We start from the raw sequence: 26,777 nt of genomic DNA, 5'->3' as shown, positions 1-26,777 counted from the left end.
CAAATCACTCCATACATCCACTTGAAGATTCTACGAAAAGAGTGTTTCAAAACTTCTGTATCTAAAGAAAGGTTCAACTCTGTGAGTTCAATGCACACATCACAAAGAAGTTTCTGACTATGCTTCTGTCTAGTTTTTAGGTGAAGGTATTAACTTTTCCAGCATAGCCCTCAAAGCGCTCCAAATATCCACTTGCAGATTCTACAAAAAGACTGTTTCGAAACTGCTCTTTCAAAAGGAAGCTTCAAGTCTGTGAGTTGAATGCACTCATCACAAAGACGTTTCTGAGAATTCATCTGTCTAGTTTTCATGTGAAGATATTTCCGTTTCCTGCATAGGCCTCAAATCGCGCCAAATATTCACTTGCAGATTCTACAAAAAGGGTGTTTCAAAACTTCTCTATCAATAAGTAGGTTCAACTCTGTGAGTTCAATGCACTCATCACAAAGAAGTTTCTGAGAATGCGTCTGTCTACTTTTGATGTGAAGATATGTCCTTTTCCATCATAGGCCTCAAAGCGCTCCAAATAAACACTTGCAGATTCTACAAAAGGAGTGTTTCTAAACTGTTCTATCAAAAGAAACGTTCGAGTCTGTGAGTTGAATGCACTTATCACAAAGAAGTTTCAGAGAATGCTTCTGTCGAGTTTTTATGTGATGATATTTCGTTTTCCAGCCTTGGCCTCAAAGCGCTCCAAATATCCACTTGCAGATGCTGCTAAAAGAGTGTTTCAAAACTGCTCTGTCAAAAGGAAGCTTCAACTCTGTGAGTTGAATGCAACCATTACGAAGAATTTTCTGAGAATGCTTTTGTCCATTTTCTACGTGAAGATATTTCCTTTTCCAGCATAGGCCTCAAAGCACTCCATACATCCACTTGAAGATACTACGAAAAGAGTGTTTCAAAATTCTGTATCAAAAGAAAGGTTCAGCTCTGTGAGTTCAATGCACACATCACAAAGAAGTTTCTGAGTATGCTTCTGTCTAGTTTTTAGGTGAAGATATAAACTTTTCCAGCATAGCCCTCAAAGCGCTCCAAATATCCACTTGCAGATTCTACAAAAAGAGTGTTTCGAAACTGCTCTTTCAAAATTAAGCTTCAAGTCTGTGAGTTGAATGCACTCATCACAAAGACGTTTCTGAGAATTCATCTGTCTAGTTTTCATGTGAAGATATTTCCATTTCCAGCATAGGCCTCATATCGCGCCAAATATTCACTTGCAGATTCTACAAAAAGGGTGTTTCAAAACTTCTCTATCAATAGGTAGGTTGAACTCTGTGAGTTCAATGCACTCATCACAAAGAAGTTTCTGAGAATGCGTGTGTCTACTTTTGATGTGAAGATATGTCCTTTTCCAACATAGGCCTCAAAGCGCTCCAAATAAACACTTGCAGATTCTACAAAAGGAGTGTTTCTAAACTGTTCTATCAAAAGAAACGTTCGAGTCTGTGAGTTGAATGCACTCATCAGAAAGAAGTTTCAGAGAATGCTTCTGTCGAGTTTTTATGTGATGATATTTCGTTTTCCAGCCTTGGCCTCAAAGCGCTCCAAATATCCACTTGCAGATGCTGCTAAAAGAGTGTTTCAAAACTGCTCTGTCAAAAGGAAGCTTCAACTCTGTGAGTTGAATGCACTCATCACAAAGAAGTTTCTGAGAATGCTTCCGTCTAGTTTGTAGGTGAAGATATTTCATTTTCCAGCATAGGCCTCAAATCGCTCCAAATATCCACTTGCAGATTCTTCAAAAAGAGTGTTTCAAAACTGCTCTTTCCAAAGGAAGGTTCAAGTGTGTGATTTGAATGCACTCATCACAAAGGAGTTTCTGAGAATGCTTCTGTCTAGGTTTTATGTGAAGATATTTCCTTTTCCAGCAAAGGCCCCACATCGCTCCAAACATCCTCTAGCAAATTCTACAAAAACAGTGTTTTAAAACTGCGCTCTCAAAAGGAACATTGCACTCTGTGAGTTGAATGCGTAAAGCCCATTGAAGTTTCTGAGAATGCTTCCGTCTAGTTTTTAGGTGAAGATATTTCCTTTTCCAGTGTTGGCCTCTTAGCTCTCCAAACATCCACTTGCAGATTCTACTAAAAGAGTGGTTCAAAACTGCTATATCAAAAGGAAGCTTCAACTCTGTGACTTGAATGCGCACATCACTAAGAAGTTTCTGAGAATGCTTCTATCTAGTTTTGATGGGAAGATATTTCCTTTCCCAGGATAGGCCTCCAAACCTTCCAAATATCGACTTGCAGATTCTACCACAAGAGTGTTTCAAAACTGTTCTATCAAAAGGAAGGTTCAACTCTGTGAGTGGAATGCAGAGAGCACAGGGAAGTCTCTGAGAATTCTTCTGTCTAGATTCTAAGTGAAGATATTTGCTTTTACAGTGTAGCACTCAAAGCACTCCAAATATCCACTCGCAGGTACTACAGAAAGAGTGTTTCAAAACTGCTCTAACTAAAGGAAGGTTCAACTCGGTGAGTTGAATGCGCACATCAGAAAAACTTTCTGGGAATACTTCTGTCTAGGTTTTATGTGAAGAGATTTCCTTTTCCAGCATAGGCCTCAAAGCGCTCCAAATAGCCACTTGCAGATTCCACAAAAAGAGTGTTTCCAAACTGTTCTATCAAAAGGAAGGTTCAACTCTGTGAGTAGAATGCAGTCATCACAAAGAAGTTTCTGAGAATGGATGTATCTTGTTTTCATCTGAATGTATTTCCTTATCCACTAGATGCCGCCATCGCACCAAATAAGCACTTTCACTTTCCACCGAAAGGGTGTTGCAAAACTGCTCTATGTAAAGGAATGTTCAACTCTGTGAGTTCAATCCCCACATGACAAAGAAGTTTCTGAGAATGCTTCTGTCTAGTTTGTAGATGAAGATATTTCCTTTTCCAGCATAAGCCTCAAAGAGCTCCAAATAGCCACTTGCGGATTCTACAAAAACAGTGTTTCAAAACTGGTCTATCGAAAGGAAAGTTCCACTCTGCGAGTTGAATGCACTCATCACAAGGAAGTTTCTGAGAACGCTTCCATCTAGTTTTTATGCAATGATAATTCCTCTGGGAGCAGAGGCCTCAAAGCGCTCCAAATATCCACTTGCAGATTCTACAAAAAGAGTGTTTCAAAACTGCTCTATCAAAGGGAATGTTCAACTCTGTGAGTTGAATGCACAAAGCACAGGGAACTTTCTGAGAATGCTTTTGTCTAGTTTCTACGTGAAGGTATTTCCTTTTCCAGCATAGGCCTCAAATCACTCCATACATCCACTTGAAGATTCTACGAAAAGAGTGTTTCAAAACTTCTGTATCTAAAGAAAGGTTCAACTCTGTGAGTTCAATGCACACATCACAAAGAAGTTTCTGACTATGCTTCTGTCTAGTTTTTAGGTGAAGGTATTAACTTTTCCAGCATAGCCCTCAAAGCGCTCCAAATATCCACTTGCAGATTCTACAAAAAGAGTGTTTCGAAACTGCTCTTTCAAAAGGAAGCTTCAAGTCTGTGAGTTGAATGCACTCATCACAAAGACGTTTCTGAGAATTCATCTGTCTAGTTTTCATGTGAAGATATTTCCGTTTCCTGCATAGGCCTCAAATCGCGCCAAATATTCACTTGCAGATTCTACAAAAAGGGTGTTTCAAAACTTCTCTATCAATAAGTAGGTTCAACTCTGTGAGTTCAATGCACTCATCACAAAGAAGTTTCTGAGAATGCGTCTGTCTACTTTTGATGTGAAGATATGTCCTTTTCCATCATAGGCCTCAAAGCGCTCCAAATAAACACTTGCAGATTCTACAAAAGGAGTGTTTCTAAACTGTTCTATCAAAAGAAACGTTCGAGTCTGTGAGTTGAATGCACTTATCACAAAGAAGTTTCAGAGAATGCTTCTGTCGAGTTTTTATGTGATGATATTTCGTTTTCCAGCCTTGGCCTCAAAGCGCTCCAAATATCCACTTGCAGATGCTGCTAAAAGAGTGTTTCAAAACTGCTCTGTCAAAAGGAAGCTTCAACTCTGTGAGTTGAATGCAACCATTACGAAGAATTTTCTGAGAATGCTTTTGTCCATTTTCTACGTGAAGATATTTCCTTTTCCAGCATAGGCCTCAAAGCACTCCATACATCCACTTGAAGATACTACGAAAAGAGTGTTTCAAAATTCTGTATCAAAAGAAAGGTTCAGCTCTGTGAGTTCAATGCACACATCACAAAGAAGTTTCTGAGTATGCTTCTGTCTAGTTTTTAGGTGAAGATATAAACTTTTCCAGCATAGCCCTCAAAGCGCTCCAAATATCCACTTGCAGATTCTACAAAAAGAGTGTTTCGAAACTGCTCTTTCAAAATTAAGCTTCAAGTCTGTGAGTTGAATGCACTCATCACAAAGACGTTTCTGAGAATTCATCTGTCTAGTTTTCATGTGAAGATATTTCCATTTCCAGCATAGGCCTCATATCGCGCCAAATATTCACTTGCAGATTCTACAAAAAGGGTGTTTCAAAACTTCTCTATCAATAGGTAGGTTGAACTCTGTGAGTTCAATGCACTCATCACAAAGAAGTTTCTGAGAATGCGTGTGTCTACTTTTGATGTGAAGATATGTCCTTTTCCAACATAGGCCTCAAAGCGCTCCAAATAAACACTTGCAGATTCTACAAAAGGAGTGTTTCTAAACTGTTCTATCAAAAGAAACGTTCGAGTCTGTGAGTTGAATGCACTCATCAGAAAGAAGTTTCAGAGAATGCTTCTGTCGAGTTTTTATGTGATGATATTTCGTTTTCCAGCCTTGGCCTCAAAGCGCTCCAAATATCCACTTGCAGATGCTGCTAAAAGAGTGTTTCAAAACTGCTCTGTCAAAAGGAAGCTTCAACTCTGTGAGTTGAATGCACTCATCACAAAGAAGTTTCTGAGAATGCTTCCGTCTAGTTTGTAGGTGAAGATATTTCATTTTCCAGCATAGGCCTCAAATCGCTCCAAATATCCACTTGCAGATTCTTCAAAAAGAGTGTTTCAAAACTGCTCTTTCCAAAGGAAGGTTCAAGTGTGTGATTTGAATGCACTCATCACAAAGGAGTTTCTGAGAATGCTTCTGTCTAGGTTTTATGTGAAGATATTTCCTTTTCCAGCAAAGGCCCCACATCGCTCCAAACATCCTCTAGCAAATTCTACAAAAACAGTGTTTTAAAACTGCGCTCTCAAAAGGAACATTGCACTCTGTGAGTTGAATGCGTAAAGCCCATTGAAGTTTCTGAGAATGCTTCCGTCTAGTTTTTAGGTGAAGATATTTCCTTTTCCAGTGTTGGCCTCTTAGCTCTCCAAACATCCACTTGCAGATTCTACTAAAAGAGTGGTTCAAAACTGCTATATCAAAAGGAAGCTTCAACTCTGTGACTTGAATGCGCACATCACTAAGAAGTTTCTGAGAATGCTTCTATCTAGTTTTGATGGGAAGATATTTCCTTTCCCAGGATAGGCCTCCAAACCTTCCAAATATCGACTTGCAGATTCTACCACAAGAGTGTTTCAAAACTGTTCTATCAAAAGGAAGGTTCAACTCTGTGAGTGGAATGCAGAGAGCACAGGGAAGTCTCTGAGAATTCTTCTGTCTAGATTCTAAGTGAAGATATTTGCTTTTACAGTGTAGCACTCAAAGCACTCCAAATATCCACTCGCAGGTACTACAGAAAGAGTGTTTCAAAACTGCTCTAACTAAAGGAAGGTTCAACTCGGTGAGTTGAATGCGCACATCAGAAAAACTTTCTGGGAATACTTCTGTCTAGGTTTTATGTGAAGAGATTTCCTTTTCCAGCATAGGCCTCAAAGCGCTCAAATAGCCACTTGCAGATTCCACAAAAAGAGTGTTTCCAAACTGTTCTATCAAAAGGAAGGTTCAACTCTGTGAGTAGAATGCAGTCCTCACAAAGAAGTTTCTGAGAATGGATGTATCTTGTTTTCATCTGAATGTATTTCCTTATCCACTAGATGCCGCCATCGCACCAAATAAGCACTTTCACTTTCCACCGAAAGGGTGTTGCAAAACTGCTCTATGTAAAGGAATGTTCAACTCTGTGAGTTCAATCCCCACATGACAAAGAAGTTTCTGAGAATGCTTCTGTCTAGTTTGTAGATGAAGATATTTCCTTTTCCAGCATAAGCCTCAAAGAGCTCCAAATAGCCACTTGCGGATTCTACAAAAACAGTGTTTCAAAACTGGTCTATCGAAAGGAAGGTTCCACTCTGCGAGTTGAATGCACTCATCACAAGGAAGTTTCTGAGAACGCTTCCATCTAGTTTTTATGCAATGATAATTCCTCTGGGAGCAGAGGCCTCAAAGCGCTCCAAATATCCACTTGCAGATTCTACAAAAAGAGTGTTTCAAAACTGCTCTATCAAAGGGAATGTTCAACTCTGTGAGTTGAATGCACAAAGCACAGGGAACTTTCTGAGAATGCTTTTGTCTAGTTTCTACGTGAAGGTATTTCCTTTTCCAGCATAGGCCTCAAATCACTCCATACATCCACCTGAAGATTCTACGAAAAGAGTGTTTCAAAACTTCTGTATCTAAAGAAAGGTTCAACTCTGTGAGTTCAATGCACACATCACAAAGAAGTTTCTGACTATGCTTCTGTCTAGTTTTTAGGTGAAGGTATTAACTTTTCCAGCATAGCCCTCAAAGCGCTCCAAATATCCACTTGCAGATTCTACAAAAAGACTGTTTCGAAACTGCTCTTTCAAAAGGAAGCTTCAAGTCTGTGAGTTGAATGCACTCATCACAAAGACGTTTCTGAGAATTCATCTGTCTAGTTTTCATGTGAAGATATTTCCGTTTCCTGCATAGGCCTCAAATCGCGCCAAATATTCACTTGCAGATTCTACAAAAAGGGTGTTTCAAAACTTCTCTATCAATAAGTAGGTTCAACTCTGTGAGTTCAATGCACTCATCACAAAGAAGTTTCTGAGAATGCGTCTGTCTACTTTTGATGTGAAGATATGTCCTTTTCCAACATAGGCCTCAAAGCGCTCCAAATAAACACTTGCAGATTCTACAAAAGGAGTGTTTCTAAACTGTTCTATCAAAAGAAACGTTCGAGTCTGTGAGTTGAATGCACTTATCACAAAGAAGTTTCAGAGAATGCTTCTGTCGAGTTTTTATGTGATGATATTTCGTTTTCCAGCCTTGGCCTCAAAGCGCTCCAAATATCCACTTGCAGATGCTGCTAAAAGAGTGTTTCAAAACTGCTCTATCAAAAGGAAGCTTCAACTCTGTGAGTTGAATGCACTCATTACGAAGAATTTTCTGAGAATGCTTTTGTCCAGTTTCTACGTGAAGATATTTCCTTTTCCAGCATAGGCCTCAAAGCACTCCATACATCCACTTGAAGATTCTACGAAAAGAGTGTTTCAAAATTCTGTATCAAAAGAAAGGTTCAGCTCTGTGAGTTCAATGCACACATCACAAAGAAGTTTCTGAGTATGCTTCTGTCTAGTTTTTAGGTGAAGATATAAACTTTTCCAGCATAGCCCTCAAAGCGCTCCAAATATCCACTTGCAGATTCTACAAAAAGAGTGTTTCGAAACTGCTCTTTCAAAATTAAGCTTCAAGTCTGTGAGTTGAATGCACTCATCACAAAGACGTTTCTGAGAATTCATCTGTCTAGTTTTCATGTGAAGATATTTCCATTTCCAGGCTAGGCCTCATATCGCGCCAAATATTCACTTGCAGATTCTACAAAAAGGGTGTTTCAAAACTTCTCTATCAATAGGTAGGTTGAACTCTGTGAGTTCAATGCACTCATCACAAAGAAGTTTCTGAGAATGCGTGTGTCTACTTTTGATGTGAAGATATGTCCTTTTCCAACATAGGCCTCAAAGCGCTCCAAATAAACACTTGCAGATTCTACAAAAGGAGTGTTTCTAAACTGTTCTATCAAAAGAAACGTTCGAGTCTGTGAGTTGAATGCACTCATCAGAAAGAAGTTTCAGAGAATGCTTCTGTCGAGTTTTTATGTGATGATATTTCGTTTTCCAGCCTTGGCCTCAAAGCGCTCCAAATATCCACTTGCAGATGCTGCTAAAAGAGTGTTTCAAAACTGCTCTGTCAAAAGGAAGCTTCAACTCTGTGAGTTGAATGCACTCATCACAAAGAAGTTTCTGAGAATGCTTCCGTCTAGTTTGTAGGTGAAGATATTTCATTTTCCAGCATAGGCCTCAAATCGCTCCAAATATCCACTTGCAGATTCTTCAAAAAGAGTGTTTCAAAACTGCTCTTTCCAAAGGAAGGTTCAAGTGTGTGATTTGAATGCACTCATCACAAAGGAGTTTCTGAGAATGCTTCTGTCTAGGTTTTATGTGAAGATATTTCCTTTTCCAGCAAAGGCCCCACATCGCTCCAAACATCCTCTAGCAAATTCTACAAAAACAGTGTTTTAAAACTGCGCTCTCAAAAGGAACATTGCACTCTGTGAGTTGAATGCGTAAAGCCCATTGAAGTTTCTGAGAATGCTTCCGTCTAGTTTTTAGGTGAAGATATTTCCTTTTCCAGTGTTGGCCTCTTAGCTCTCCAAACATCCACTTGCAGATTCTACTAAAAGAGTGGTTCAAAACTGCTATATCAAAAGGAAGCTTCAACTCTGTGACTTGAATGCGCACATCACTAAGAAGTTTCTGAGAATGCTTCTATCTAGTTTTGATGGGAAGATATTTCCTTTCCCAGGATAGGCCTCCAAACCTTCCAAATATCGACTTGCAGATTCTACCACAAGAGTGTTTCAAAACTGTTCTATCAAAAGGAAGGTTCACCTCTGTGAGTGGAATGCAGAGAGCACAGGGAAGTCTCTGAGAATTCTTCTGTCTAGATTCTAAGTGAAGATATTTGCTTTTACAGTGTAGCACTCAAAGCACTCCAAATATCCACTCGCAGGTACTACAGAAAGAGTGTTTCAAAACTGCTCTAACTAAAGGAAGGTTCAACTCGGTGAGTTGAATGCGCACATCAGAAAAACTTTCTGGGAATACTTCTGTCTAGGTTTTATGTGAAGATATTTCCTTTTCCAGCATAGGCCTCAAAGCGCTCCAAATAGCCACTTGCAGATTCCACAAAAAGAGTGTTTCCAAACTGTTCTATCAAAAGGAAGGTTCAACTCTGTGAGTAGAATGCAGTCATCACAAAGAAGTTTCTGAGAATGGATGTATCTTGTTTTCATCTGAATGTATTTCCTTATCCACTAGATGCCGCCATCGCACCAAATAAGCACTTTCACTTTCCACCGAAAGGGTGTTGCAAAACTGCTCTATGTAAAGGAATGTTCAACTCTGTGAGTTCAATCCCCACATGACAAAGAAGTTTCTGAGAATGCTTCTGTCTAGTTTGTAGATGAAGATATTTCCTTTTCCAGCATAAGCCTCAAAGAGCTCCAAATAGCCACTTGCGGATTCTACAAAAACAGTGTTTCAAAACTGGTCTATCGAAAGGAAGGTTCCACTCTGCGAGTTGAATGCACTCATCACAAGGAAGTTTCTGAGAACGCTTCCATCTAGTTTTTATGCAATGATAATTCCTCTGGGAGCAGAGGTCTCAAAGCGCTCCAAATATCCACTTGCAGATTCTACAAAAAGAGTGTTTCAAAACTGCTCTATCAAAGGGAATGTTCAACTCTGTGAGTTGAATGCACAAAGCACAGGGAACTTTCTGAGAATGCTTTTGTCTAGTTTCTACGTGAAGGTATTTCCTTTTCCAGCATAGGCCTCAAATCACTCCATACATCCACTTGAAGATTCTACGAAAAGAGTGTTTCAAAACTTCTGTATCTAAAGAAAGGTTCAACTCTGTGAGTTCAATGCACACATCACAAAGAAGTTTCTGACTATGCTTCTGTCTAGTTTTTAGGTGAAGGTATTAACTTTTCCAGCATAGCCCTCAAAGCGCTCCAAATATCCACTTGCAGATTCTACAAAAAGACTGTTTCGAAACTGCTCTTTCAAAAGGAAGCTTCAAGTCTGTGAGTTGAATGCACTCATCACAAAGACGTTTCTGAGAATTCATCTGTCTAGTTTTCATGTGAAGATATTTCCGTTTCCTGCATAGGCCTCAAATCGCGCCAAATATTCACTTGCAGATTCTACCAAAAGGGTGTTTCAAAACTTCTCTATCAATAAGTAGGTTCAACTCTGTGAGTTCAATGCACTCATCACAAAGAAGTTTCTGAGAATGCGTCTGTCTACTTTTGATGTGAAGATATGTCCTTTTCCAACATAGGCCTCAAAGCGCTCCAAATAAACACTTGCAGATTCCACAAAAGGAGTGTTTCTAAACTGTTCTATCAAAAGAAACGTTCGAGTCTGTGAGTTGAATGCACTTATCACAAAGAAGTTTCAGAGAATGCTTCTGTCGAGTTTTTATGTGATGATATTTCGTTTTCCAGCCTTGGCCTCAAAGCGCTCCAAATATCCACTTGCAGATGCTGCTAAAAGAGTGTTTCAAAACTGCTCTATCAAAAGGAAGCTTCAACTCTGTGAGTTGAATGCACTCATTACGAAGAATTTTCTGAGAATGCTTTTGTCCAGTTTCTACGTGAAGATATTTCCTTTTCCAGCATAGGCGTCAAAGCACTCCATACATCCACTTGAAGATACTACGAAAAGAGTGTTTCAAAATTCTGTATCAAAAGAAAGGTTCAGCTCTGTGAGTTCAATGCACACATCACAAAGAAGTTTCTGAGTATGCTTCTGTCTAGTTTTTAGGTGAAGATATAAACTTTTCCAGCATAGCCCTCAAAGCGCTCCAAATATCCACTTGCAGATTCTACAAAAAGAGTGTTTCGAAACTGCTCTTTCAAAATTAAGCTTCAAGTCTGTGAGTTGAATGCACTCATCACAAAGACGTTTCTGAGAATTCATCTGTCTAGTTTTCATGTGAAGATATTTCCATTTCCAGCATAGGCCTCATATCGCGCCAAATATTCACTTGCAGATTCTACAAAAAGGGTGTTTCAAAACTTCTCTATCAATAGGTAGGTTGAACTCTGTGAGTTCAATGCACTCATCACAAAGAAGTTTCTGAGAATGCGTGTGTCTACTTTTGATGTGAAGATATGTCCTTTTCCAACATAGGCCTCAAAGCGCTCCAAATAAACACTTGCAGATTCTACAAAAGGAGTGTTTCTAAACTGTTCTATCAAAAGAAACGTTCGAGTCTGTGAGTTGAATGCACTCATCAGAAAGAAGTTTCAGAGAATGCTTCTGTCGAGTTTTTATGTGATGATATTTCGTTTTCCAGCCTTGGCCTCAAAGCGCTCCAAATATCCACTTGCAGATGCTGCTAAAAGAGTGTTTCAAAACTGCTCTGTCAAAAGGAAGCTTCAACTCTGTGAGTTGAATGCACTCATCACAAAGAAGTTTCTGAGAATGCTTCCGCCTAGTTTGTAGGTGAAGATATTTCATTTTCCAGCATAGGCCTCAAATCGCTCCAAATATCCACTTGCAGATTCTTCAAAAAGAGTGTTTCAAAACTGCTCTTTCCAAAGGAAGGTTCAAGTGTGTGATTTGAATGCACTCATCACAAAGGAGTTTCTGAGAATGCTTCTGTCTAGGTTTTATGTGAAGATATTTAATTTTCCACCAAAGGCCCCACATCGCTCCAAACATCCTCTAGCAAATTCTACAAAAACAGTGTTTTAAAACTGCGCTCTCAAAAGGAACATTGCACTCTGTGAGTTGAATGCGTAAAGCCCATTGAAGTTTCTGAGAATGCTTCCGTCTAGTTTTTACGTGAAGATATTTCCTTTTCCAGTGTTGGCCTCTTAGCTCTCCAAACATCCACTTGCAGATTCTACTAAAAGAGTGGTTCAGAACTGCTATATCAAAAGGAAGCTTCAACTCTGTGACTTGAATGCGCACATCACTAAGAAGTTTCTGAGAATGCTTCTATCTAGTTTTGATGGGAAGATATTTCCTTTCCCAGGATAGGCCTCCAAACCTTCCAAATATCGACTTGCAGATTCTATCACAAGAGTGTTTCAAAACTGTCCTATCAAAAGGAAGGTTCAACTCTGTGAGTGGAATGCAGAGAGCACAGGGAAGTCTCTGAGAATTCTTCTGTCTAGATTCTAAGTGAAGATATTTGCTTTTACAGTGTAGCACTCAAAGCACTCCAAATATCCACTCGCAGGTACTACAGAAAGAGTCTTTCAAAACTGCTCTATCTAAAGGAAGGTTCAACTCGGTGAGTTGAATGCGCACATCAGAAAAACTTTCTGGGAATACTTCTGTCTAGGTTTTATGTGAAGATATTTCCTTTTCCAGCATAGGCCTCAAAGCGCTCCAAATAGCCACTTGCAGATTCCACAAAAAGAGTGTTTCCAAACTGTTCTATCAAAAGGAAGGTTCAACTCTGTGAGTAGAATGCAGTCATCACAAAGAAGTTTCTGAGAATGGATGTATCTTGTTTTCATCTGAATGTATTTCCTTATCCACTAGATGCCGCCATCGCACCAAATAAGCACTTTCACTTTCCACCGAAAGGGTGTTGCAAAACTGCTCTATGTAAAGGAATGTTCAACTCTGTGAGTTCAATCCCCACATGACAAAGAAGTTTCTGAGAATGCTTCTGTCTAGTTTGTAGATGAAGATATTTCCTTTTCCAGCATAAGCCTCAAAGAGCTCCAAATAGCCACTTGCGGATTCTACAAAAACAGTGTTTCAAAACTGGTCTATCGAAAGGAAGGTTCCACTCTGCGAGTTGAATGCACTCATCACAAGGAAGTTTCTGAGAACGCTTCCATCTAGTTTTTATGCAATGATAATTCCTCTGGGAGCAGAGGCCTCAAAGCGCTCCAAATATCCACTTGCAGATTCTACAAAAAGAGTGTTTCAAAACTGCTCTATCAAAGGGAATGTTCAACTCTGTGAGTTGAATGCACAAAGCACAGGGAACTTTCTGAGAATGCTTTTGTCTAGTTTCTACGTGAAGGTATTTCCTTTTCCAGCATAGGCCTCAAATCACTCCATACATCCACTTGAAGATTCTACGAAAAGAGTGTTTCAAAACTTCTGTATCAAAAGAAAGGTTCAACTCTGTGAGTTCAATGCACACATCACAAAGAAGTTTCTGACTATGCTTCTGTCTAGTTTTTAGGTGAAGGTATTAACTTTTCCAGCATAGCCCTCAAAGCGCTCCAAATATCCACTTGCAGATTCTACAAAAAGACTGTTTCGAAACTGCTCTTTCAAAAGGAAGCTTCAAGTCTGTGAGTTGAATGCACTCATCACAAAGACGTTTCTGAGAATTCATCTGTCTAGTTTTCATGTGAAGATATTTCCGTTTCCTGCATAGGCCTCAAATCGCGCCAAATATTCACTTGCAGATTCTACAAAAAGGGTGTTTCAAAACTTCTCTATCAATAAGTAGGTTCAACTCTGTGAGTTCAATGCACTCATCACAAAGAAGTTTCTGAGAATGCGTCTGTCTACTTTTGATGTGAAGATATGTCCTTTTCCAACATAGGCCTCAAAGCGCTCCAAATAAACACTTGCAGATTCTACAAAAGGAGTGTTTCTAAACTGTTCTATCAAAAGAAACGTTCGAGTCTGTGAGTTGAATGCACTTATCACAAAGAAGTTTCAGAGAATGCTTCTGTCGAGTTTTTATGTGATGATATTTCGTTTTCCAGCCTTGGCCTCAAAGCGCTCCAAATATCCACTTGCAGATGCTGCTAAAAGAGTGTTTCAAAACTGCTCTATCAAAAGGAAGCTTCAACTCTGTGAGTTGAATGCACTCATTACGAAGAATTTTCTGAGAATGCTTTTGTCCAGTTTCTACGTGAAGATATTTCCTTTTCCAGCATAGGCCTCAAAGCACTCCATACATCCACTTGAAGATTCTACGAAAAGAGTGTTTCAAAATTCTGTATCAAAAGAAAGGTTCAGCTCTGTGAGTTCAATGCACACATCACAAAGAAGTTTCTGAGTATGCTTCTGTCTAGTTTTTAGGTGAAGATATAAACTTTTCCAGCATAGCCCTCAAAGCGCTCCAAATATCCACTTGCAGATTCTACAAAAAGAGTGTTTCGAAACTGCTCTTTCAAAATTAAGCTTCAAGTCTGTGAGTTGAATGCACTCATCACAAAGACGTTTCTGAGAATTCATCTGTCTAGTTTTCATGTGAAGATATTTCGATTTCCAGGCTAGGCCTCATATCGCGCCAAATATTCACTTGCAGATTCTACAAAAAGGGTGTTTCAAAACTTCTCTATCAATAGGTAGGTTGAACTCTGTGAGTTCAATGCACTCATCACAAAGAAGTTTCTGAGAATGCGTGTGTCTACTTTTGATGTGAAGATATGTCCTTTTCCAACATAGGCCTCAAAGCGCTCCAAATAAACACTTGCAGATTCTACAAAAGGAGTGTTTCTAAACTGTTCTATCAAAAGAAACGTTCGAGTCTGTGAGTTGAATGCACTCATCAGAAAGAAGTTTCAGAGAATGCTTCTGTCGAGTTTTTATGTGATGATATTTCGTTTTCCAGCCTTGGCCTCAAAGCGCTCCAAATATCCACTTGCAGATGCTGCTAAAAGAGTGTTTCAAAACTGCTCTGTCAAAAGGAAGCTTCAACTCTGTGAGTTGAATGCACTCATCACAAAGAAGTTTCTGAGAATGCTTCCGTCTAGTTTGTAGGTGAAGATATTTCATTTTCCAGCATAGGCCTCAAATCGCTCCAAATATCCACTTGCAGATTCTTCAAAAAGAGTGTTTCAAAACTGCTCTTTCCAAAGGAAGGTTCAAGTGTGTGATTTGAATGCACTCATCACAAAGGAGTTTCTGAGAATGCTTCTGTCTAGGTTTTATGTGAAGATATTTCCTTTTCCAGCAAAGGCCCCACATCGCTCCAAACATCCTCTAGCAAATTCTACAAAAACAGTGTTTTAAAACTGCGCTCTCAAAAGGAACATTGCACTCTGTGAGTTGAATGCGTAAAGCCCATTGAAGTTTCTGAGAATGCTTCCGTCTAGTTTTTAGGTGAAGATATTTCCTTTTCCAGTGTTGGCCTCTTAGCTCTCCAAACATCCACTTGCAGATTCTACTAAAAGTGTGGTTCAAAACTGCTATATCAAAAGGAAGCTTCAACTCTGTGACTTGAATGCGCACATCACTAAGAAGTTTCTGAGAATGCTTCTATCTAGTTTTGATGGGAAGATATTTCCTTTCCCAGGATAGGCCTCCAAACCTTCCAAATATCGACTTGCAGATTCTACCACAAGAGTGTTTCAAAACTGTTCTATCAAAAGGAAGGTTCAACTCTGTGAGTGGAATGCAGAGAGCACAGGGAAGTCTCTGAGAATTCTTCTGTCTAGATTCTAAGTGAAGATATTTGCTTTTACAGTGTAGCACTCAAAGCACTCCAAATATCCACTCGCAGGTACTACAGAAAGAGTGTTTCAAAACTGCTCTATCTAAAGGAAGGTTCAACTCGGTGAGTTGAATGCGCACATCAGAAAAACTTTCTGGGAATACTTCTGTCTAGGTTTTATGTGAAGATATTTCCTTTTCCAGCATAGGCCTCAAAGCCCTCCAAATAGCCACTTGCAGATTCCACAAAAAGAGTGTTTCTAAACTGTTCTATCAAAAGGAAGGTTCAACTCTGTGAGTAGAATGCAGTCATCACAAAGAAGTTTCTGAGAATGGATGTATCTTGTTTTCATCTGAATGTATTTCCTTATCCACTAGATGCCGCCATCGCACCAAATAAGCACTTTCACTTTCCACCGAAAGGGTGTTGCAAAACTGCTCTATGTAAAGGAATGTTCAACTCTGTGAGTTCAATCCCCACATGACAAAGAAGTTTCTGAGAATGCTTCTGTCTAGTTTGTAGATGAAGATATTTCCTTTTCCAGCATAAGCCTCAAAGAGCTCCAAATAGCCACTTGCGGATTCTACAAAAACAGTGTTTCAAAACTGGTCTATCGAAAGGAAGGTTCCACTCTGCGAGTTGAATGCACTCATCACAAGGAAGTTTCTGAGAACGCTTCCATCTAGTTTTTATGCAATGATAATTCCTCTGGGAGCAGAGGCCTCAAAGCGCTCCAAATATCCACTTGCAGATTCTACAAAAAGAGTGTTTCAAAACTGCTCTATCAAAGGGAATGTTCAACTCTGTGAGTTGAATGCACAAAGCACAGGGAACTTTCTGAGAATGCTTTTGTCTAGTTTCTACGTGAAGGTATTTCCTTTTCCAGCATAGGCCTCAAATCACTCCATACATCCACTTGAAGATTCTACGAAAAGAGTGTTTCAAAACTTCTGTATCTAAAGAAAGGTTCAACTCTGTGAGTTCAATGCACACATCACAAAGAAGTTTCTGACTATGCTTCTGTCTAGTTTTTAGGTGAAGGTATTAACTTTTCCAGCATAGCCCACAAAGCGCTCCAAATATCCACTTGCAGATTCTACAAAAAGACTGTTTCGAAACTGCTCTTTCAAAAGGAAGCTTCAAGTCTGTGAGTTGAATGCACTCATCACAAAGACGTTTCTGAGAATTCATCTGTCTAGTTTTCATGTGAAGATATTTCCGTTTCCTGCATAGGCCTCAAATCGCGCCAAATATTCACTTGCAGATTCTACAAAAAGGGTGTTTCAAAACTTCTCTATCAATAAGTAGGTTCAACTCTGTGAGTTCAATGCACTCATCACAAAGAAGTTTCTGAGAATGCGTCTGTCTACTTTTGATGTGAAGATATGTCCTTTTCCATCATAGGCCTCAAAGCGCTCCAAATAAACACTTGCAGATTCTACAAAAGGAGTGTTTCTAAACTGTTCTATCAAAAGAAACGTTCGAGTCTGTGAGTTGAATGCACTTATCACAAAGAAGTTTCAGAGAATGCTTCTGTCGAGTTTTTATGTGATGATATTTCGTTTTCCAGCCTTGGCCTCAAAGCGCTCCAAATATCCACTTGCAGATGCTGCTAAAAGAGTGTTTCAAAACTGCTCTGTCAAAAGGAAGCTTCAACTCTGTTAGTTGAATGCAACCATTACGAAGAATTTTCTGAGAATGCTTTTGTCCATTTTCTACGTGAAGATATTTCCTTTTCCAGCATAGGCCTCAAAGCACTCCATACATCCACTTGAAGATACTACGAAAAGAGTGTTTCAAAATTCTGTATCAAAAGAAAGGTTCAGCTCTGTGAGTTCAATGCACACATCACAAAGAAGTTTCTGAGTATGCTTCTGTCTAGTTTTTAGGTGAAGATATAAACTTTTCCAGCATAGCCCTCAAAGCGCTCCAAATATCCACTTGCAGATTCTACAAAAAGAGTGTTTCGAAACTGCTCTTTCAAAATTAAGCTTCAAGTCTGTGAGTTGAATGCACTCATCACAAAGACGTTTCTGAGAATTCATCTGTCTAGTTTTCATGTGAAGATATTTCCATTTCCAGCATAGGCCTCATATCGCGCCAAATATTCACTTGCAGATTCTACAAAAAGGGTGTTTCAAAACTTCTCTATCAATAGGTAGGTTGAACTCTGTGAGTTCAATGCACTCATCACAAAGAAGTTTCTGAGAATGCGTGTGTCTACTTTTGATGTGAAGATATGTCCTTTTCCAACATAGGCCTCAAAGCGCTCCAAATAAACACTTGCAGATTCTACAAAAGGAGTGTTTCTAAACTGTTCTATCAAAAGAAACGTTCGAGTCTGTGAGTTGAATGCACTCATCAGAAAGAAGTTTCAGAGAATGCTTCTGTCGAGTTTTTATGTGATGATATTTCGTTTTCCAGCCTTGGCCTCAAAGCGCTCCAAATATCCACTTGCAGATGCTGCTAAAAGAGTGTTTCAAAACTGCTCTGTCAAAAGGAAGCTTCAACTCTGTGAGTTGAATGCACTCATCACAAAGAAGTTTCTGAGAATGCTTCCGCCTAGTTTGTAGGTGAAGATATTTCATTTTCCAGCATAGGCCTCAAATCGCTCCAAATATCCACTTGCAGATTCTTCAAAAAGAGTGTTTCAAAACTGCTCTTTCCAAAGGAAGGTTCAAGTGTGTGATTTGAATGCACTCATCACAAAGGAGTTTCTGAGAATGCTTCTGTCTAGGTTTTATGTGAAGATATTTCCTTTTCCACCAAAGGCCCCACATCGCTCCAAACATCCTCTAGCAAATTCTACAAAAACAGTGTTTTAAAACTGCGCTCTCAAAAGGAACATTGCACTCTGTGAGTTGAATGCGTAAAGCCCATTGAAGTTTCTGAGAATGCTTCCGTCTAGTTTTTACGTGAAGATATTTCCTTTTCCAGTGTTGGCCTCTTAGCTCTCCAAACATCCACTTGCAGATTCTACTAAAAGAGTGGTTCAGAACTGCTATATCAAAAGGAAGCTTCAACTCTGTGACTTGAATGCGCACATCACTAAGAAGTTTCTGAGAATGCTTCTATCTAGTTTTGATGGGAAGATATTTCCTTTCCCAGGATAGGCCTCCAAACCTTCCAAATATCGACTTGCAGATTCTATCACAAGAGTGTTTCAAAACTGTCCTATCAAAAGGAAGGTTCAACTCTGTGAGTGGAATGCAGAGAGCACAGGGAAGTCTCTGAGAATTCTTCTGTCTAGATTCTAAGTGAAGATATTTGCTTTTACAGTGTAGCACTCAAAGCACTCCAAATATCCACTCGCAGGTACTACAGAAAGAGTCTTTCAAAACTGCTCTATCTAAAGGAAGGTTCAACTCGGTGAGTTGAATGTGCACATCAGAAAAACTTTCTGGGAATACTTCTGTCTAGGTTTTATGTGAAGATATTTCCTTTTCCAGCATAGGCCTCAAAGCGCTCCAAATAGCCACTTGCAGATTCCACAAAAAGAGTGTTTCCAAACTGTTCTATCAAAAGGAAGGTTCAACTCTGTGAGTAGAATGCAGTCATCACAAAGAAGTTTCTGAGAATGGATGTATCTTGTTTTCATCTGAATGTATTTCCTTATCCACTAGATGCCGCCATCGCACCAAATAAGCACTTTCACTTTCCACCGAAAGGGTGTTGCAAAACTGCTCTATGTAAAGGAATGTTCAACTCTGTGAGTTCAATCCCCACATGACAAAGAAGTTTCTGAGAATGCTTCTGTCTAGTTTGTAGATGAAGATATTTCCTTTTCCAGCATAAGCCTCAAAGAGCTCCAAATAGCCACTTGCGGATTCTACAAAAACAGTGTTTCAAAACTGGTCTATCGAAAGGAAGTTTCCACTCTGCGAGTTGAATGCACTCATCACAAGGAAGTTTCTGAGAACGCTTCCATCTAGTTTTTATGCAATGATAATTCCTCTGGGAGCAGAGGCCTCAAAGCGCTCCAAATATCCACTTGCAGATTCTACAAAAAGAGTGTTTCAAAACTGCTCTATCAAAGGGAATGTTCAACTCTGTGAGTTGAATGCACAAAGCACAGGGAACTTTCTGAGAATGCTTTTGTCTAGTTTCTACGTGAAGGTATTTCCTTTTCCAGCATAGGCCTCAAATCACTCCATACATCCACTTGAAGATTCTACGAAAAGAGTGTTTCAAAACTTCTGTATCAAAAGAAAGGTTCAACTCTGTGAGTTCAATGCACACATCACAAAGAAGTTTCTGACTATGCTTCTGTCTAGTTTTTAGGTGAAGGTATTAACTTTTCCAGCATAGCCCTCAAAGCGCTCCAAATATGCACTTGCAGATTCTACAAAAAGACTGTTTCGAAACTGCTCTTTCAAAAGGAAGCTTCAAGTCTGTGAGTTGAATGCACTCATCACAAAGACGTTTCTGAGAATTCATCTGTCTAGTTTTCATGTGAAGATATTTCCGTTTCCTGCATAGGCCTCAAATCGCGCCAAATATTCACTTGCAGATTCTACAAAAAGGGTGTTTCAAAACTTCTCTATCAATAAGTAGGTTCAACTCTGTGAGTTCAATGCACTCATCACAAAGAAGTTTCTGAGAATGCGTCTGTCTACTTTTGATGTGAAGATATGTCCTTTTCCAAAATAGGCCTCAAAGCGCTCCAAATAAACACTTGCAGATTCTACAAAAGGAGTGTTTCTAAACTGTTCTATCAAAAGAAACGTTCGAGTCTGTGAGTTGAATGCACTTATCACAAAGAAGTTTCAGAGAATGCTTCTGTCGAGTTTTTATGTGATGATATTTCGTTTTCCAGCCTTGGCCTCAAAGCGCTCCAAATATCCACTTGCAGATGCTGCTAAAAGAGTGTTTCAAAACTGCTCTATCAAAAGGAAGCTTCAACTCTGTGAGTTGAATGCACTCATTACGAAGAATTTTCTGAGAATGCTTTTGTCCAGTTTCTACGTGAAGATATTTCCTTTTCCAGCATAGGCCTCAAAGCACTCCATACATCCACTTGAAGATTCTACGAAAAGAGTGTTTCAAAATTCTGTATCAAAAGAAAGGTTCAGCTCTGTGAGTTCAATGCACACATCACAAAGAAGTTTCTGAGTATGCTTCTGTCTAGTTTTTAGGTGAAGATATAAACTTTTCCAGCATAGCCCTCAAAGCGCTCCAAATATCCACTTGCAGATTCTACAAAAAGAGTGTTTCGAAACTGCTCTTTCAAAATTAAGCTTCAAGTCTGTGAGTTGAATGCACTCATCACAAAGACGTTTCTGAGAATTCATCTGTCTAGTTTTCATGTGAAGATATTTCCATTTCCAGGCTAGGCCTCATATCGCGCCAAATATTCACTTGCAGATTCTACAAAAAGGGTGTTTCAAAACTTCTCTATCAATAGGTAGGTTGAACTCTGTGAGTTCAATGCACTCATCACAAAGAAGTTTCTGAGAATGCGTGTGTCTACTTTTGATGTGAAGATATGTCCTTTTCCAACATAGGCCTCAAAGCGCTCCAAATAAACACTTGCAGATTCTACAAAAGGAGTGTTTCTAAACTGTTCTATCAAAAGAAACGTTCGAGTCTGTGAGTTGAATGCACTCATCAGAAAGAAGTTTCAGAGAATGCTTCTGTCGAGTTTTTATGTGATGATATTTCGTTTTCCAGCCTTGGCCACAAAGCGCTCCAAATATCCACTTGCAGATGCTGCTAAAAGAGTGTTTCAAAACTGCTCTGTCAAAAGGAAGCTTCAACTCTGTGAGTTGAATGCACTCATCACAAAGAAGTTTCTGAGAATGCTTCCGTCTAGTTTGTAGGTGAAGATATTTCATTTTCCAGCATAGGCCTCAAATCGCTCCAAATATCCACTTGCAGATTCTTCAAAAAGAGTGTTTCAAAACTGCTCTTTCCAAAGGAAGGTTCAAGTGTGTGATTTGAATGCACTCATCACAAAGGAGTTTCTGAGAATGCTTCTGTCTAGGTTTTATGTGAAGATATTTCCTTTTCCAGTAAAGGCCCCACATCGCTCCAAACATCCTCTAGCAAATTCTACAAAAACAGTGTTTTAAAACTGCGCTCTCAAAAGGAACATTGCACTCTGTGAGTTGAATGCGTAAAGCCCATTGAAGTTTCTGAGAATGCTTCCGTCTAGTTTTTAGGTGAAGATATTTCCTTTTCCAGTGTTGGCCTCTTAGCTCTCCAAACATCCACTTGCAGATTCTACTAAAAGAGTGGTTCAAAACTGCTATATCAAAAGGAAGCTTCAACTCTGTGACTTGAATGCGCACATCACTAAGAAGTTTCTGAGAATGCTTCTATCTAGTTTTGATGGGAAGATATTTCCTTTCCCAGGATAGGCCTCCAAACCTTCCAAATATCGACTTGCAGATTCTACCACAAGAGTGTTTCAAAACTGTCCTATCAAAAGGAAGGTTCAACTCTGTGAGTGGAATGCAGAGAGCACAGGGAAGTCTCTGAGAATTCTTCTGTCTAGATTCTAAGTGAAGATATTTGCTTTTACAGTGTAGCACTCAAAGCACTCCAAATATCCACTCGCAGGTACTACAGAAAGAGTGTTTCAAAACTGCTCTATCTAAAGGAAGGTTCAACTCGGTGAGTTGAATGCGCACATCAGAAAAACTTTCTGGGAATACTTCTGTCTAGGTTTTATGTGAAGATATTTCCTTTTCCAGCATAGGCCTCAAAGCCCTCCAAATAGCCACTTGCAGATTCCACAAAAAGAGTGTTTCCAAACTGTTCTATCAAAAGGAAGGTTCAACTCTGTGAGTAGAATGCAGTCATCACAAAGAAGTTTCTGAGAATGGATGTATCTTGTTTTCATCTGAATGTATTTCCTTATCCACTAGATGCCGCCATCGCACCAAATAAGCACTTTCACTTTCCACCGAAAGGGTGTTGCAAAACTGCTCTATGTAAAGGAATGTTCAACTCTGTGAGTTCAATCCCCACATGACAAAGAAGTTTCTGAGAATGCTTCTGTCTAGTTTGTAGATGAAGATATTTCCTTTTCCAGCATAAGCCTCAAAGAGCTCCAAATAGCCACTTGCGGATTCTACAAAAACAGTGTTTCAAAACTGGTCTATCGAAAGGAAGGTTCCACTCTGCGAGTTGAATGCACTCATCACAAGGAAGTTTCTGAGAACGCTTCCATCTAGTTTTTATGCAATGATAATTCCTCTGGGAGCAGAGGCCTCAAAGCGCTCCAAATATCCACTTGCAGATTCTACAAAAAGAGTGTTTCAAAACTGCTCTATCAAAGGGAATGTTCAACTCTGTGAGTTGAATGCACAAAGCACAGGGAACTTTCTGAGAATGCTTTTGTCTAGTTTCTACGTGAAGGTATTTCCTTTTCCAGCATAGGCCTCAAATCACTCCATACATCCACTTGAAGATTCTACGAAAAGAGTGTTTCAAAACTTCTGTATCAAAAGAAAGGTTCAACTCTGTGAGTTCAATGCACACATCACAAAGAAGTTTCTGACTATGCTTCTGTCTAGTTTTTAGGTGAAGGTATTAACTTTTCCAGCATAGCCCTCAAAGCGCTCCAAATATCCACTTGCAGATTCTACAAAAAGACTGTTTCGAAACTGCTCTTTCAAAAGGAAGCTTCAAGTCTGTGAGTTGAATGCACTCATCACAAAGACGTTTCTGAGAATTCATCTGTCTAGTTTTCATGTGAAGATATTTCCGTTTCCTGCATAGGCCTCAAATCGCGCCAAATATTCACTTGCAGATTCTACAAAAAGGGTGTTTCAAAACTTCTCTATCAATAAGTAGGTTCAACTCTGTGAGTTCAATGCACTCATCACAAAGAAGTTTCTGAGAATGCGTCTGTCTACTTTTGATGTGAAGATATGTCCTTTTCCAACATAGGCCTCAAAGCGCTCCAAATAAACACTTGCAGATTCTACAAAAGGAGTGTTTCTAAACTGTTCTATCAAAAGAAACGTTCGAGTCTGTGAGTTGAATGCACTTATCACAAAGAAGTTTCAGAGAATGCTTCTGTCGAGTTTTTATGTGATGATATTTCGTTTTCCAGCCTTGGCCTCAAAGCGCTCCAAATATCCACTTGCAGATGCTGCTAAAAGAGTGTTTCAAAACTGCTCTATCAAAAGGAAGCTTCAACTCTGTGAGTTGAATGCACTCATTACGAAGAATTTTCTGAGAATGCTTTTGTCCAGTTTCTACGTGAAGATATTTCCTTTTCCAGCATAGGCCTCAAAGCACTCCATACATCCACTTGAAGATTCTACGAAAAGAGTGTTTCAAAATTCTGTATCAAAAGAAAGGTTCAGCTCTGTGAGTTCAATGCACACATCACAAAGAAGTTTCTGAGTATGCTTCTGTCTAGTTTTTAGGTGAAGATATAAACTTTTCCAGCATAGCCCTCAAAGCGCTCCAAATATCCACTTGCAGATTCTACAAAAAGAGTGTTTCGAAACTGCTCTTTCAAAATTAAGCTTCAAGTCTGTGAGTTGAATGCACTCATCACAAAGACGTTTCTGAGAATTCATCTGTCTAGTTTTCATGTGAAGATATTTCCATTTCCAGCATAGGCCTCATATCGCGCCAAATATTCACTTGCAGATTCTACAAAAAGGGTGTTTCAAAACTTCTCTATCAATAGGTAGGTTGAACTCTGTGAGTTCAATGCACTCATCACAAAGAAGTTTCTGAGAATGCGTGTGTCTACTTTTGATGTGAAGATATGTCCTTTTCCAACATAGGCCTCAAAGCGCTCCAAATAAACACTTGCAGATTCTACAAAAGGAGTGTTTCTAAACTGTTCTATCAAAAGAAACGTTCGAGTCTGTGAGTTGAATGCACTCATCAGAAAGAAGTTTCAGAGAATGCTTCTGTCGAGTTTTTATGTGATGATATTTCGTTTTCCAGCCTTGGCCTCAAAGCGCTCCAAATATCCACTTGCAGATGCTGCTAAAAGAGTGTTTCAAAACTGCTCTGTCAAAAGGAAGCTTCAACTCTGTGAGTTGAATGCACTCATCACAAAGAAGTTTCTGAGAATGCTTCCGTCTAGTTTGTAGGTGAAGATATTTCATTTTCCAGCATAGGCCTCAAATCGCTCCAAATATCCACTTGCAGATTCTTCAAAAAGAGTGTTTCAAAACTGCTCTTTCCAAAGGAAGGTTCAAGTGTGTGATTTGAATGCACTCATCACAAAGGAGTTTCTGAGAATGCTTCTGTCTAGGTTTTATGTGAAGATATTTCCTTTTCCAGCAAAGGCCCCACATCGCTCCAAACATCCTCTAGCAAATTCTACAAAAACAGTGTTTTAAAACTGCGCTCTCAAAAGGAACATTGCACTCTGTGAGTTGAATGCGTAAAGCCCATTGAAGTTTCTGAGAATGCTTCCGTCTAGTTTTTAGGTGAAGATATTTCCTTTTCCAGTGTTGGCCTCTTAGCTCTCCAAACATCCACTTGCAGATTCTACTAAAAGAGTGGTTCAAAACTGCTATATCAAAAGGAAGCTTCAACTCTGTGACTTGAATGCGCACATCACTAAGAAGTTTCTGAGAATGCTTCTATCTAGTTTTGATGGGAAGATATTTCCTTTCCCAGGATAGGCCTCCAAACCTTCCAAATATCGACTTGCAGATTCTACCACAAGAGTGTTTCAAAACTGTTCTATCAAAAGGAAGGTTCAACTCTGTGAGTGGAATGCAGAGAGCACAGGGAAGTCTCTGAGAATTCTTCTATCTAGATTCTAAGTGAAGATATTTGCTTTTACAGTGTAGCACTCAAAGCACTCCAAATATCCACTCGCAGGTACTACAGAAAGAGTGTTTCAAAACTGCTCTAACTAAAGGAAGGTTCAACTCGGTGAGTTGAATGCGCACATCAGAAAAACTTTCTGGGAATACTTCTGTCTAGGTTTTATGTGAAGATATTTCCTTTTCCATCATAGGCCTCAAAGCGCTCCAAATAGCCACTTGCAGATTCCACAAAAAGAGTGTTTCCAAACTGTTCTATCAAAAGGAAGGTTCAACTCTGTGAGTAGAATGCAGTCATCACAAAGAAGTTTCTGAGAATGGATGTATCTTGTTTTCATCTGAATGTATTTCCTTATCCACTAGATGCCGCCATCGCACCAAATAAGCACTTTCACTTTCCACCGAAAGGGTGTTGCAAAACTGCTCTATGTAAAGGAATGTTCAACTCTGTGAGTTCAATCCCCACATGACAAAGAAGTTTCTGAGAATGCTTCTGTCTAGTTTGTAGATGAAGATATTTCCTTTTCCAGCATAAGCCTCAAAGAGCTCCAAATAGCCACTTGCGGATTCTACAAAAACAGTGTTTCAAAACTGGTCTATCGAAAGGAAGGTTCCACTCTGCGAGTTGAATGCACTCATCACAAGGAAGTTTCTGAGAACGCTTCCATCTAGTTTTTATGCAATGATAATTCCTCTGGGAGCAGAGGCCTCAAAGCGCTCCAAATATCCACTTGCAGATTCTACAAAAAGAGTGTTTCAAAACTGCTCTATCAAAGGGAATGTTCAACTCTGTGAGTTGAATGCACAAAGCACAGGGAACTTTCTGAGAATGCTTTTGTCTAGTTTCTACGTGAAGGTATTTCCTTTTCAAGCATAGGCCTCAAATCACTCCATACATCCACTTGAAGATTCTACGAAAAGAGTGTTTCAAAACTTCTGTATCAAAAGAAAGGTTCAACTCTGTGAGTTCAATGCACACATCACAAAGAAGTTTCTGACTATGCTTCTGTCTAGTTTTTAGGTGAAGGTATTAACTTTTCCAGCATAGCCCTCAAAGCGCTCCAAATATCCACTTGCAGATTCTACAAAAAGACTGTTTCGAAACTGCCCTTTCAAAAGGAAGCTTCAAGTCTGTGAGTTGAATGCACTCATCACAAAGACGTTTCTGAGAATTCATCTGTCTAGTTTTCATGTGAAGATATTTCCGTTTCCTGCATAGGCCTCAAATCGCGCCAAATATTCACTTGCAGATTCTACAAAAAGGGTGTTTCAAAACTTCTCTATCAATAAGTAGGTTCAACTCTGTGAGTTCAATGCACTCATCACAAAGAAGTTTCTGAGAATGCGTCTGTCTACTTTTGATGTGAAGATATGTCCTTTTCCAAAATAGGCCTGAAAGCGCTCCAAATAAACACTTGCAGATTCTACAAAAGGAGTGTTTCTAAACTGTTCTATCAAAAGAAACGTTCGAGTCTGTGAGTTGAATGCACTTATCACAAAGAAGTTTCAGAGAATGCTTCTGTCGAGTTTTTATGTGATGATATTTCGTTTTCCAGCCTTGGCCTCAAAGCGCTCCAAATATCCACTTGCAGATGCTGCTAAAAGAGTGTTTCAAAACTGCTCTATCAAAAGGAAGCTTCAACTCTGTGAGTTGAATGCACTCATTACGAAGAATTTTCTGAGAATGCTTT

The sequence above is a fragment of the Pongo abelii genome, chromosome 4, assembly GCF_028885655.2.
Source record: "Pongo abelii isolate AG06213 chromosome 4, NHGRI_mPonAbe1-v2.0_pri, whole genome shotgun sequence".
Taxonomy (NCBI): Eukaryota; Metazoa; Chordata; class Mammalia; order Primates; family Hominidae; genus Pongo; species Pongo abelii.
The sequence above is the reverse complement of the archived record's forward strand: the minus strand, read 5'-3'. Positions refer to the sequence as shown.